This window comes from Meriones unguiculatus, chromosome 14 (assembly GCF_030254825.1).
Source record: "Meriones unguiculatus strain TT.TT164.6M chromosome 14, Bangor_MerUng_6.1, whole genome shotgun sequence".
NCBI lineage: Eukaryota > Metazoa > Chordata > Mammalia > Rodentia > Muridae > Meriones > Meriones unguiculatus.
This window is the reverse complement of record NC_083361.1, coordinates 68,673,060-68,686,121: the sequence shown is the minus strand read 5'-3', so window position 1 is coordinate 68,686,121 and position 13,062 is coordinate 68,673,060. Positions and strand designations below refer to the sequence as shown.

General features: G+C 43.7%; 1 protein-coding gene, 1 long non-coding RNA gene and 1 pseudogene across 2 annotated transcripts in view; 2 read left to right on the top strand and 1 right to left on the bottom strand.

The window, feature by feature from the left end:
* Positions 1-1,137: 1,137 nt before the first annotated feature.
* LOC132647247 (uncharacterized) lies at positions 1,138-2,549 on the bottom strand. The gene is made up of 2 exons (XR_009585602.1): positions 2,398-2,549; positions 1,138-1,707 (listed from the first exon to the last, which is right to left on the bottom strand). It is a non-coding gene; the product is annotated as an uncharacterized LOC132647247 (long non-coding RNA).
* Positions 1,922-13,062, top strand: part of Blm (BLM RecQ like helicase) — an 82,795-nt gene continuing 71,654 nt past the window's right edge. The window contains exon 1 of the mRNA XM_021645303.2: positions 1,922-2,017. The gene's annotated coding sequence lies outside the window, so the exon portion shown is untranslated. The remainder of the gene's footprint in view (positions 2,018-13,062) is intronic.
* Positions 11,362-11,488, top strand: LOC132647542 (small nucleolar RNA SNORA70; annotated as a pseudogene).

Genomic DNA, 13,062 nt, shown 5'->3' with positions numbered 1-13,062 from the left:
GCAGACTGAGCACTGAGTTGTAGTTCTTTGGAGCCTATCCAACACAGTGGTTGACTGGGGACAGGACTGAAGGGCAGTGAAGGCAAACGAAAAAGGAGAATGCGACAAACAGGCACTTTCCACTGAGTGTCCCGTCATGAAGTTGTGAGCGTCACACTCTCTGCTCGGGTGCTACCCCTTAAGCCCCAAGGTTGTTGGTTCCGTTCTTTTGGTAGATTGTTCAAATCGTCTCCTTACCTCTATTCTGCGTGCTTTCCCATTTTGCTTTTTACAAACTGCTTAATTATTGGGGTGTGGTGATGCAGGCGTGTTTCTTAGAAGGTCAGGGCATTGAAATTACAATGCATAACCGGGTGATGGCCGTACACACCTTTAGTCCCAGAACTTGGGAGGCAGAGGCAGGAGGATCTTGGAGATCAAAACCAGGCTAGTCCACAGAGGCAATTCCAGGATTGCCAGGGCTACCCAAAGAAACCCTGTCTCAAGAAAGAAACCCTGTCTCAGATCTTGCCTGGATTACACACACCTTTAATCCCAGCACTCAGGAGGCAGAGGCAGGCTGATCTCTGTGAGTTTGAGGCCAGCCTGGTCTACATAAGTAAGTTCCAGGCTAGCCAGGGCTACTAGTGTGACACTGCTTTAAAACATTGTATCAGTTTGCCAGCATGAAGCCTACAGATGCCAACACACACAGATATTAAGGTTCCTATGATGAAACAAATGAATTTAGTCACCATCTGCAGTTACTTTTTTTTTTTTTTTAAATCGTAATCATTCAGCACAAATGAAATATATATAGGACTTGCGTATTGTATATTGGGCCTCTAATTATTTTCACCCTATCTATCCTTTAACTCACATCTCTTGATCAGTTTTCTCTAGATATGTTTGAATTTTATAAAGATTCTATTTAATAAAGATCAATCAGTATTTTTGTGTGTCTAACTTGTTTCACTTAGCATAATGTCTCTCAAGCTCATCCACATGCGGCAAACGGTAAGATGTGGTTCTTTTTACACAGCTGATTCATATTCTATTGTGCATGTGCTACAGTTTCTCTTCCCACTCTTTCCCTGACAGCTTAATTTCTTATCTTGGCTATTGTGGATCATGAGGCAATGAACAAGGGAAAGCAGATAGCTTTATGAAGGTGTTATTATTATTAATTTTCTTTCGGTGTATGTCAGAAGAAATATTGCTGGGTCGTGCGGTGCCTTTTAGTATCTTTGGAATCCTCTGTACTGTACATATGGCTGTAACAGTTTGAATTTATTCCTTCTTCTAAGAGGGTAAAAAGACAGTGTAGGAAGAGCATTAACAGGAGGAGCCCAACCCGGAGGAACTTGTCTGTAATCCTAGTACTTGGGAAGTGGAGGTAGGTGGATCAGGAGTTCAAGGTCATCTGTTACAGTTAGCTGGAGCCTTGAGGCCAGCCCGGGCTCCGTTGGCAACTGTCTGCTGGAACTGAAGCTTCCCAGTCAGAGACTCTGCATATCCGCTGAAGCACTGGAGCTTTCGACCCCAATTCCCCATCAATGACAGTCAGCGGTGGAAGAGCGCCGAAGTGTCAGAATAGGGGGTCAGATCCAAAAGAAGGGGACACAGACGCTTCGCCCGGCTTACGGGAACTGGCAAGTCTCACCTGCCTTCCAGCACCTGAAAAGCTCTAGCACGTCGTAGGTCGAGCTTCAGGCACCCGTCCCGACGCTGGAAAAACAACCACAAAAACAAAGCCTGACTAGCGCCGGAAGCCCGAAAGTTTGCCGTCGTCACCTGACCCGTTCCCTGGCTTCTGATTGGGCTTTGGAAGGACGTGCTCGGGTGATCCCGCCCCGGCAGCCCCACGGGGCGGGCCCAGGCGCCAGCGGCCACAGTATTGGTTGGCTCCTACAGGGCTCACCCAATCAGAGCCCTCCTTCTTGCGGCGCGAACCGAGGCGCGCGGGGCGCCGGAGGGCCTTGTCAGCGCGCGGAGTTTGGATAGTGGTTCTGCCCGGCGCGGCGAGAGCTCCGGTGAGGTGAGTTCGGCGCCCCGGGGGCTGCCGTGGTTCCGCCCGGGAATCGGTGTCCCCCGGCCGGGCCTGGAGGCCGAGGCCTCGGCCGTCCTCCCAGCCGTCCGCCCCAGTCCCTCCGAGCCTCGCTGGAGGAGAGACCCGGAGCCCCAGCTAAGGCCGCGTCGGGCGGCCGAGGCTCGAGCATCCTTAAGGATGCTTTTTATAAAAAGTCGGCCGCACGCGAGAAGCGGTCTCCTCTGCCCCCCGGAGTTTGTGGAAGGCCGCAGCGCCTGTTTCTGAGGCCTCGTGTACCCAAGGGCGTGTGGGCTTGGATCCTAGCGATAAGATTTGAATAGCTTCGGAAGCGTATCTCACGGCCGCGGGCTCTCTTCCAGCCTCCCTACCTGTCCTGAAGTCGCTGGATGGCCGGGACGAACCAGCCCCCCACCTGTCATCTCCCCGCGCCAGCACGGCGCTCCTGTCCCTGCCACGGCGAGGGCAGGGCTGGGAAAGAATGACTGAGACATCATCCCTTTCAACGCTAGTTTCCAAGATAGGGAATCCGTACCGTTTCGTTGGCTTGTTTGTTTTGGCCCTTGTAAAATTTGTGTAGCTGAGGATGACTTTGGACTCCTGATCTTTACTGTGTCAACCTCTCAAGTGCTGCAGTGACAGACTCGGGTCACTAACCCAGCTATTTTAAAAGTGTATATATTTGAAAGTACCTTCAAAAGAAGATAGCAGAGAATGTAACTTTTTTGTTGTTTTTGGTTTTTGTTTGTCTGGTTTTATTATTATTTTTTTTTCGAGACAGGGTTTCTCTGGCTGTCCTGGACTGGCTTTGTAGACCAGGCTGGCCTCAGACTCACAGAGATCTGCCTGCCTGTGCCTCCTTAGTGCTGGGACTAAAGGTGTGTGCCTAAAATGTAATACCTTAAACTTGGTCGATGGGCACACACTATTTTCTGTACTTTTACTTTTGTCTTTTGTGGGGAATGGAGATATGAGTGTGTCCTTTGTTCATGCTTGTGCAGGGGTGTGTGTGTGTGAGAGAGAGAGAGCAGACCAGAGGTATTTTCTCGGTTGTTTTCTATCTTAGTGTTTGGCACAGTCTCACTGAACCTGGAACTTACTGATTAAACTATCAAGCCTCCCGACACTGCACTAGAGATGTATAGTACCACACCTGACTTTCTGAATGGGTTCTGAGGATCTGAAATCAGGTCCTCCTGTTTTTACTACAGGTGCTTTACTGACTGAGCCATCTTCCCAGGCCTTTTCTGGCTACCAGGTCCAAAGAAATTGCAAAATAATCTCTACAATCTAGTGCCCGCAAACTCCTGAGTGTCTTGCATACTTGTCAAAAGAGATCAGCTCCAGCAAGGAATGGTGGTTTGCATCTATAATCCCAACACTTTGAATAAGATGAGAATGGAGAGTTGAGAACGCTTCATAAGGACTACATCTGGAAAACAGAAACAAGCTGCCTATGGCAGCACAAGCCTATAATCCACACACATGGGAGGTGGAGGCAAAAGGATCAGATGTTGAAGGGCTTCCTCAGGTACATAGTGAATTTGAGGCCAGTCTAGACTATATGAGACCCTGCCTCTAAAACCCAAAACAAACATTAAAATGTTCAATACATTTATATTATTGTCTTTCAGTCACTTGAGCTATTTTCATTAATTTTTTTTTGGGGGGGGGTGTTGTTTCGAGACAGGGTTTTTCTGTGTAGCCCTAGCTATCCTGGAACTCTAGACCAGGCTGGCCTCAAACTCAGAGATCTGCCTGCCTCTGCCTCTTGAGTGCTGAGACCAAAAGTGTGCCCCACCACTGCCTGACTCATTACAATTTTTAAATAGTATTTCTTATTCATATGTTTATGAGTTTTTACCATGGTACATATGTCGGGGTCCGAGAATAGCAAGCAGGTCTCTCCCACCATGTGAGTTCTGGGGATTCGGCCTTGGCAAGCACTCTTACTGCCTAAACCACCCCACTGGTCCTAGTCTCATTTTTCAGAAGTTCTTACCGCATTTTAGTTATAAAATTAGCTAAATCGACTTTCTTAGGTAACCGTGGTTACAGTGTACTCATAGTTGAGTGGTTCAGATTTCTTCAGTTCAGTATTATTGTACGTACATTTATATTCTATATTTATATTATTCTTGTAGCATACCAGCACTCCCGCTTGTGAGCTATGCCACCAGCTCTTGTTTGTTTAGGATTTATTTATTTATTTTACGTATGTGAGTGCTCCATCTGCATGTACACCTGCATTCCAGAAGAGGGCATCACATCACACTATAGATGGCTGTGAGCCACCATGTGATTGCTGGGAATTGAACTCAGGACCTCTGGAAGAGCAGTGCTCTTAACCTCTGAGCCATCTCTCCAGCCCCCGCAGCTCTTGGTTTTTGAGACCAAGTCTTGATATATATATAGCTCAGGCTGGCCATGAACTGGCTACCCTGGCTTCTGCCTCCTAAGTGCTGGGATTATACTTGTATGTCACCATGACCAGCTCTTGTATGTTTTGTTAACTTTCTTTTCTTTCTTTTTTTTTTTTTTTTTTCTTTTCTTTTGTGGTGCTGGGACTTGAACCTAGGCCTAGTGCACACCAAGCAAGTGTTCTATCACTGAGCTACACTCTGGAAGTTGATAATGTTCCTAAGATACATCTGAGAATGTAGAGTGCCAGAGAGATGGTTCCGTTGGTATGAAGACCGAAGTTCAGATTCCCAGAACCCACATAAAAAAGCCAGTTCCGGTGGCACAAACCTGTAGTCTCATCACAGGGATGAGACAGGGGCTTGCTGGCTAGCCAATCTAGCCAAATTGGTGAGCTCCAGGTTCAGTGAGAAGACAACCTAATGCTGACGTCTACCCTCCACGGGAGCTCACATACATGCACTTGTGCACACAACACGCACACTGTTAAAGATACGTCTTAAAAATTACATTATTCACAAGTAGTTATATAAATCACATCTCATAGTTTTCCTGCGTGTGTGTGTACCACATGCATGATTGGTGCCCTGGTGCCCGCAGAGATCAGAAGAGGGTACTGGGTCTCCTGGAACTGGAGCTACGCTTGGTTGTGAACCACCTTGTTGGGACTGGGAATCAAGACAAAAAGTTCTCTTTACCTCTGGGCCATCTCTCTAGCCCCCTTCTCATTTTTTTAAAGTTTAGTTTACATTTATGGGTGTTTTACGTGCATGCATGCTTGTGCGCCTCATGTGTGCTTGGTGTCCTTGGGGGTCAGAACAGGGCGTCAGATCCCTGGAACTAGAGTTACACATGGTTGTAGCTGCGGTGCTCGTGCTGGGGTAACCTGGGTACTGTGGAAGAGTAGAAAGTGCTCTTAACTGCCAAGTTACCTCTTTAGCCCCAATTTTTATACCTTAGAGATAAATTTATTAATAAGATATTGTGTTATGTGATTATACCTCTTATTTTTATATTATTGTGATAAAACCTGACATGAAATCTATCCTCTGAATGGACTGGTTTTACTTTTGTTTTGGAGACAGGGCCTAAGCTAGTCTTGACCTTTTTACGCTGTCTCAAATTTGTTTAGGTGAATAATATAATACAGGCAGAGTACTACACTGTAGATCTCCAGGCATCCTCATCTTTCACTCCTAAAGCTAATCAGGTGGAATTTGCTCATTTCCTTTTGTTGTTGTTGTTTTTAAAAGAAAAGATATTGAGTACCCTGTGAGGGTGCAATGGTCAAGGCAACAAAATAAGAGAAGCTTCTCCCAGCTCTTTGTTTTTTGAGACAAGGTCTTACTCTATAGCGCAGGCTAGCTTATAACTTATAAGTGCCAGCAATCCTCCTGCCTCAGTCTCCTAAGCGTTGGGATTACAGGCATGTGCCACCATGCCCAGCTTTCATGGTACCTTTGTTACCTTGATTAATAAACCTCTTGGAGACATTAAAATTAATTTTCTAATTATATCCTAGAGACTTTATTATTTTGTCTTTTTGGTTTTTCTCTTTCATTTGGATAAGTTTCACAAGTGTTTAATTTTAATGTGTGTGGTGCGTGTGCAATACAATCAAGGTCTTACTTGTCGTTGGTTGTCCTCAGACTTGCTGGGTAGTCAAGGATAACTGAGCTGTTATCTTCCTGTTTCCACCTCCCAAGTCCTGAGGTTGCTGGTGGGCACTCCATTCAGTGGTGGATTGAACACAGCTTTGTGCGTGCCGGGCAAGTATCCTGCCAGCGGAGCTGCACCCCCTGTGCAGGTTTAAATACCTTCTGCCTGAGGACGCTCTAGGTCCCAGCACCAGTTATCAAAATGACTAGTGCTCAACAGTACCATCATTCGAAATCACCTATGGGTTTATGGGTGTTTTTTGAATCAGTTTCATTGTGTAGCTAAGGATTTTCTGTCTTTCTGTATCTTCCTTTCTCTACTAAAATATCAGGCACAGGGGCTGGATACAAGTGCTTGTTGTTCCACAAGCCTGACAACATGAGTTTGGGTTCCCAGACCCATGAAACCAGGTGCAGTAGTGCCAGTGCAGGAGCCCCAGTGCAGTGATGGGAAGTGGGAGGCAGAGACAGGGTTCTCTGGCCACTTGTAAGCCAGCTAGCCCAGCCTACACAGTGGTGGGGAAAACCTGTCTCAAGCGAGGTGGAAGGCTAGGAGCCAGTCCCTAAAGACTGTCCCCTAACCTCTGCACACATGCCACATTGGTACAGCCCACGCGCGCGCACACACACACACACACGCGCACACACACACACACACACACAGCATTAAACTCCACCATTAAGTTCCTCCAGGAAAAGAAAAGGGAGAGTTTGGATTGGGATGTTATTGCCATAGATCAGCTTGGGAAGAAATGGCATCTCGAGACTATTACTTTCCTATCATGAGCGCGGCTCATTTGTTTCTTTAATTTTTTTTTTTTTTCTTCTTTTGCGAAAGGGTTTCTCTGTGTAGCCTTGGCTGTCCCGGACTTGCTTTATAGAGTAGACTGGCCTCTAGCTCACAGAGATCCATCTGCCTCTGCCTCCTGAGTGCTGGGCTTACAGGTGTGCGCGCTGCGCGCAGGTTGTTCTTTAAGTGTTAAAAATAACTTGGTATTTTCTGATTATATATGGTCAGGGTTTGTCAGATATTTTTGGAGGGAACTTAAATGTTATTGTCACTGTAAATAAGTTTTCTGTTGTTTATTTTCTAGTTGTCCATGAGTGACGCATAAAAAAGACCATTTTGTACTGATGTCTTCTAGCCGTCCTTCATAAATAGCTGCTGTACCAAATTACTACAACTTGGATACTTAAGTGGTAGTTTTATCTTACAGTCCAGTACTTCAGAAGTCTGAATGGGCTTATCTAGAATAAGACCTAAGGGTTTTTCAGAGTTTCATTTTTTTCTGCTGGTTCTAGGGAAAATACATTCATTGCCCTTGTCAGCTGCTTGTAGAGGACCACCACATCCTTGGCTTGCAACTGCTTTTGTTATCAAAGCCAGTGACCTTGGGTGGACTCCTTCCCAGGTTGTCAGCTGTCTGGTCTGGATTTTTCGCTTCCACTTAAAGGACACTTGTGATTGCATTGTCCCTGCTTGCATAATTCAGGAAAGTCTTCTGTAGTTTCTTTCTTCCTTTCTCACCTTGATGTTTCACCTGAAGATCCTACTTAAAGCATCTGAATGCCTCATATGTTTTGCAAACTCTAAGATCAGGTCTCAAAATTAAGTCTTCAGTTTAGAAATGAGTTGGGGGCCAGATGTGGTGGGGGCACTCCTTTACTCCTGGTACTTGGGAAGAAAAGGCAGGAAAGTGGCAGTGAATTGGAGATCAACCTGGTTGCCTTAGTGAGTTCTAGAGTAGCCAAGGCTTATTACACAGAGAAACCGTGTCTCAAAAAAAAAACCAAAACGACAGGGTCTTATACAGTAGTCCAGTCTGCTTACTCACTGTGCAGCTAAAGAGGGCCTCAAACTCAGCAGTACTTCTGATTTAGCTGCCTAAGGCAGGAACCACCATACCCAGCACTTTTAGTTGTTTTGAGGCAGGATCGCATAAACCCCAGGTGGACCCTGAACTCTTTATATTTTTCTTCTTTTGCAAAAGGGTTTCTCTGTGTAGCCTTGGCTGTCCTGGACTTGCTTTATAGACTAGACTGGCCTCTAACTCAGAGATCCATCTTTATATAGCTGAGGCTTGCCTTGAATTCCTGATCTAGCTGCCTCAATACTCCTCCAACTCCAGTTATTTCATATTATGTTGGAGGCTTAAGACAGCAAAATCAGGTAAGAGAAATTATTCAGATGCACAAGGTTTGAAAAAAAAAAAAGTATACTGCCCTTACCTGCAGATGATGTGGAATTTATCTAGAACACATAAATAATGATCTAAATAACTAAAATGAAAAAGAATTCAGCCTGGCCTGATGGAACATGCATGTGATGTGATTGCCCGAGAATTGGATTCAAGGTCATCCTCAACTACAAAGTGAATTTGAGGCCCAGCTGGACTATGTGAGACTGTTACCAAAACAGCACATGCAGAGGAGAGAGGGTTTAGTAGGATGACTGTACAGTTAACAAGCAAAACAATTTGTTTAACAAAAAAGACTATATAAGGAAGGGGATGGCCTTATTTATAGTAAAAGCCAAAAGATAAAAATCGTTAGGAATTTTAAAACATAAATGAAGGAATCTTTAAAACTGCTATTACAAAAAATCATTTTAATCAAATGCAAAGTACTTTTTTTCAGGATAGAATAACCTAACACCCTTAAAGCATTAGATTTACATAAGTTAACACACAAATTTAATGTAGTCTCAGTAAAGATAGAAATGAGGCTTTCTGGCGCTACACATGTTGATTCTAAAGTTCACACAGAACAAACAGAAATGAAACCAGGTATGGTGCCATACATCTGTAGTTCCAGCACCTAAATCCATAACTGGCAGAAGGAAGAAAGTAATAAAGATCACAGCAGAGACCAATGAGATATAGAAAATAAAGCAGTCAAGAAACAGACAAAATCAAGAGTTGTTTGTTTTTTTGTTGTTTTTTTTTAAAGATGTGGAGGTCAGAGTAATACTTGAGGAAATCATTCCTTCCACCATGTGGGTTCTGAGAATTTAAGGTCATCAGACTTGGTGACAAGTACACTTAATCACTGAGCCATCTTCATAGGCCCCTGAAAAGATGTTTTTAAAGTTGACAATCTCTTAGATGAACTAGGAAAGTGTCTTGGTTACATTTCTCTTGCAGTGGCAAAATACCATGACCAAGGAGTATTAAAGAAATCATTTAATTTGGAGGTTCATGGTTTGAGAAGTGCATTACCAGCATGGCGCGAAGCATGGCAGCAGGCAGTCAGGCTTGGTGCTAGAGTAGTAGCTGAGAGCTTTCGTCTGATCTCAGATTGGAGGCAGAGAGAGATTATGTGAGCTGGAATGATATATTAGAGCCCACCCGAGATGACACCACTCCAGCAAGGCCACACCTCTTCCAACAAGGCCACACCTCAATTTTTCTCACGGTTTTACTAACTGAAAGAATTTTACTAACTACAAGAATTCAAATATATGAGCCTTTGGGGGCCATTGTTATTCAAACCCCTAGAAAGAAAAGAGATTCAGAAAACTAAGGAATAAAGGAGGGACTGTTATAACTGACTAGAAATTAAAGGATTTTTATCCTGGTCTGGCAGTACAGGCCTCTAACTTCAGCTCTACTGGAGATTGATAGAGAAAAATTGTGGATTCAGGGCCAGTCTGGGCTCCAGAGTAAGTTTAAAATAAACCTGAATAGCTTGATAAGACCTGTCTCAAGATGGAAAGTGAAAAGGCTTGTTGGATGTTGTAGCTGGTGTTTGCTACTTTGTGGGTTCCTTTTTTTTTCTCTTCTGCCCTCTCCCACCCTTATTAACTCCCTAACACTAGATAGGAGAGAAAAAAGGATAGAGGGGAAGGGGTTGATTAGGGGCATTAATTTCCTTGGGGCAAGTTTCACCTTGGCTGCCAGGATATCTAATTTCTTCTCATTTCTTTGCATGCAACTACTTGGCCAACAGCACCCAGCCAACAACAGCCATCCCGCCTGTCGGAGCCCTTAGCATTTATATATCCTCTGAAAAGTTTCCAGAATTTCAAAGTCACATACTATCTGCACTGGAAAAATTATGCCCTTGATAGAGCACAAGGCAAATCATAGTCACCTGCTATGAAGCAGCCTGTTACCCCATACCTGGGACTAAAACAAAAACATATTCCCATAACATTTCTGTGTTTTTTAAAGGAACCAAAATTATAAAAACTACAGGATGTAGTTTAGTGGCAATATACTTAACTCATGTATACAATACCCTAGGTTCTGTCCCCCACCAAAAGCTGGGACACAGGGAATAAAATGCTTTTTATAAAAATGCTATGAGCAATTGTACAGTGACAACTGTGATTTCAGTGTGTCCCTAAGAAGTTCATATGGGGGCTGGAGAGATGGTTTAGTGATTAAGAGCATTGACTTCCCCTCCAGTACCAAGATTCAGTTCTCAGCACCCACATGGTGACTTACGATAACCTGTAACTCCAGTTCCAGACAATCTGCTGCCCTTTTCTGGCGTCTTTGGGCACTAAGCTTGCACATGGTGCACAGGTATCCATGCGGACAAAATACTCATATTCTGAATTTCTCAGAGGTTAAGAGCACTGGCTAATCTTCCAGAGGACCTGGGTTCAATTCCCAGCACCCACAGGGCAGCTCACAACTGTCTCTTAACTCCAGCTCTAGGGGATCCAACATCCATGCTTACGTGAAGGTAAAACACCAGTGCACATAAAATAAAAATAAATATTTCATTGCAAAAATATTTTCTAAAAAGACAGCTCAGGTGTAGGCACTTTACTTTTTCGTTTCTTGTGTGAGTGTTGAGAGGTTGGACCAAGTGTCAGGGTTATTGCAAGAGAGACTTCATGACTTATGAAGGTCTTTCTCATGGGAATGTGTCTGCCCATTTTTTCTTTTCTGCATGAGCTTATTTCCATCTTGGGGCCCACCAGAAATTGAGCAGATGCTGGAGCATGCCTTTGACCTCCTGCTTTTCATAATTATAAACTCAAAACCAACTTTTCCTTTGTAAGTTACCTGGTTTTAGGTATTCTGCCACACAACAGAAAGTCTTAACGCATTTGATAATATAGATCAAATACTAAGATCTAGAAATGTACAGTTACTGGATCAGGAAAAAATGGAAACTTTGAGCAGATTTAGAATTAGTAAGTAGATTGAATCCTTAATCGGGAGTGTTCTTAGACACCAAGAAAATCTCAGGACCAGATGGCTGCTAGTGATTTGTACTGTGAGTTTGAAGAATTATCCCTAGGTGCAGCCGATCAGATTCCTTTCCTCAGGAGAGCCTAATGTGCAGCGCTCCGAGGTTGCTGCCAGTTCTTGGTAATGTGTGCCGCCTGCTGCTGTATGTGTTGCCCTAAGGGACCCTGGAGATTTTTATTTTTTTATTTTTTGTGGATATAAATGTGGATCTAACTGTCTCTAACCTAGGTTTCAGACAAGTATGTAGGGTGCCTTTAGGCACAGTGGCCAGGTTTCACGTGAGCCCGGTCTTCATGTTTGTCTTAACCTAGTTCCAGAATAAGGAACATTTGATGGAGACCTTGTGAGCCAAGGTCAAGGTGTGCCAAAAGATCGGCATCTACCAAGTTTGATGCAGATTAATTTGAAGACATGGTAGCTGAGCAGTGGCTTATATTTGGTGATTTTGGGGTCAGAAATGTCCCCAGTAGTGATAGCTCGGACAAGTGGTCTCCACTGCGCTGAGTACACACCCTACCAAACCATATCCAGTAGTTAATCTCACATCCAGTTAAAAAAATGAACACTAAAATCATCTCCAGACTGTACCGACAAATCATATATATGTTAAGAGTCAACATAGAATATGTAAAGAACTATTGCTCAGCAAATTAGGAATACCGGGATTGAAAGGGCATGGGTGGTTGAGAATCTAGTTTAGTGCTTGCACTCTTTGAAAGGCCCTGGGCTTGCTTTTATTCCAAAACAAAGCATAACATGGGCAAAGGATTCAAATGGACATTTTTCCAGAGAGGATACACAGTGGCTAGTAAACACATGAAAAAAAGTGCTCGTTTTCATAAATTGTTAGAGAAATGCAAATAAAAACCAGGAGAAATAATCTCACATCCATTAGGGTGGTTGTTATATTACCAAAAAAAAAAAAAAAAGGAAAGAAAAGCCAGAAAGTAGCAAGTGTTGCTAAGGATGCTGAAAATTTAGAAGAAGCCTTGTTCATTATTGGTAGCAGTGTAAAAATAGCATCACAGAGGACAACAGTATGATAGTTCCTCAAATGATAAAAAGAATTACCATATGCTCCAGTAAATCCATTTCTGGGAAATAGCCAAGACAATTGAAATGAAGACCTCAGATGTATTGGTTAATTAATTTTATTTAAAAACTTTTGAAATTGTTTTCTGATACACTGTATTTTTATTTACATGAATGGATTGTTTCTCAGCCCTCTGAAGAGGGCACCAGATCCCAATGAGCTGGTTGCAAGCCACCATGTGGTTGCTGGGAATTTAATTCAGAACCTCTGGAAGAGCAGACAGTGCTCCTAACCTCTGAGCCATCTCTCCAGCCTGAGAATACATGAAAGGTTGGGTAGATATACTTCAGAACTTCTTGTTTTATCTAGCAATAGTTTAGGCCAATGACCAATAGGCCTTGTCTGCAAAGGAACAGATAGTGGATGTTGTAGGCTTTACACACTGGTGGGTTCAGAGATTATTCTCCTGTGCAGCACAGAAGCAACCGTAGTAGTATGTGACCATGCAAAACAGTACTTATCCAACAGGCCTCAGTGGAGACTGGGCCTGAGCCAAAGCATACCCACTGTTCTTCTGGAGAACCGTGCTGACTTGTCCTCGTAACGTTTCTTAGGGAATGATTCCTATCTCTATGTTGTTACGTTTCTCTCATTATGTATTACACCTTATATGTTAGATGCTAGAGTTGTCTTTTTTGAGGACGAGTAAGTGCTATA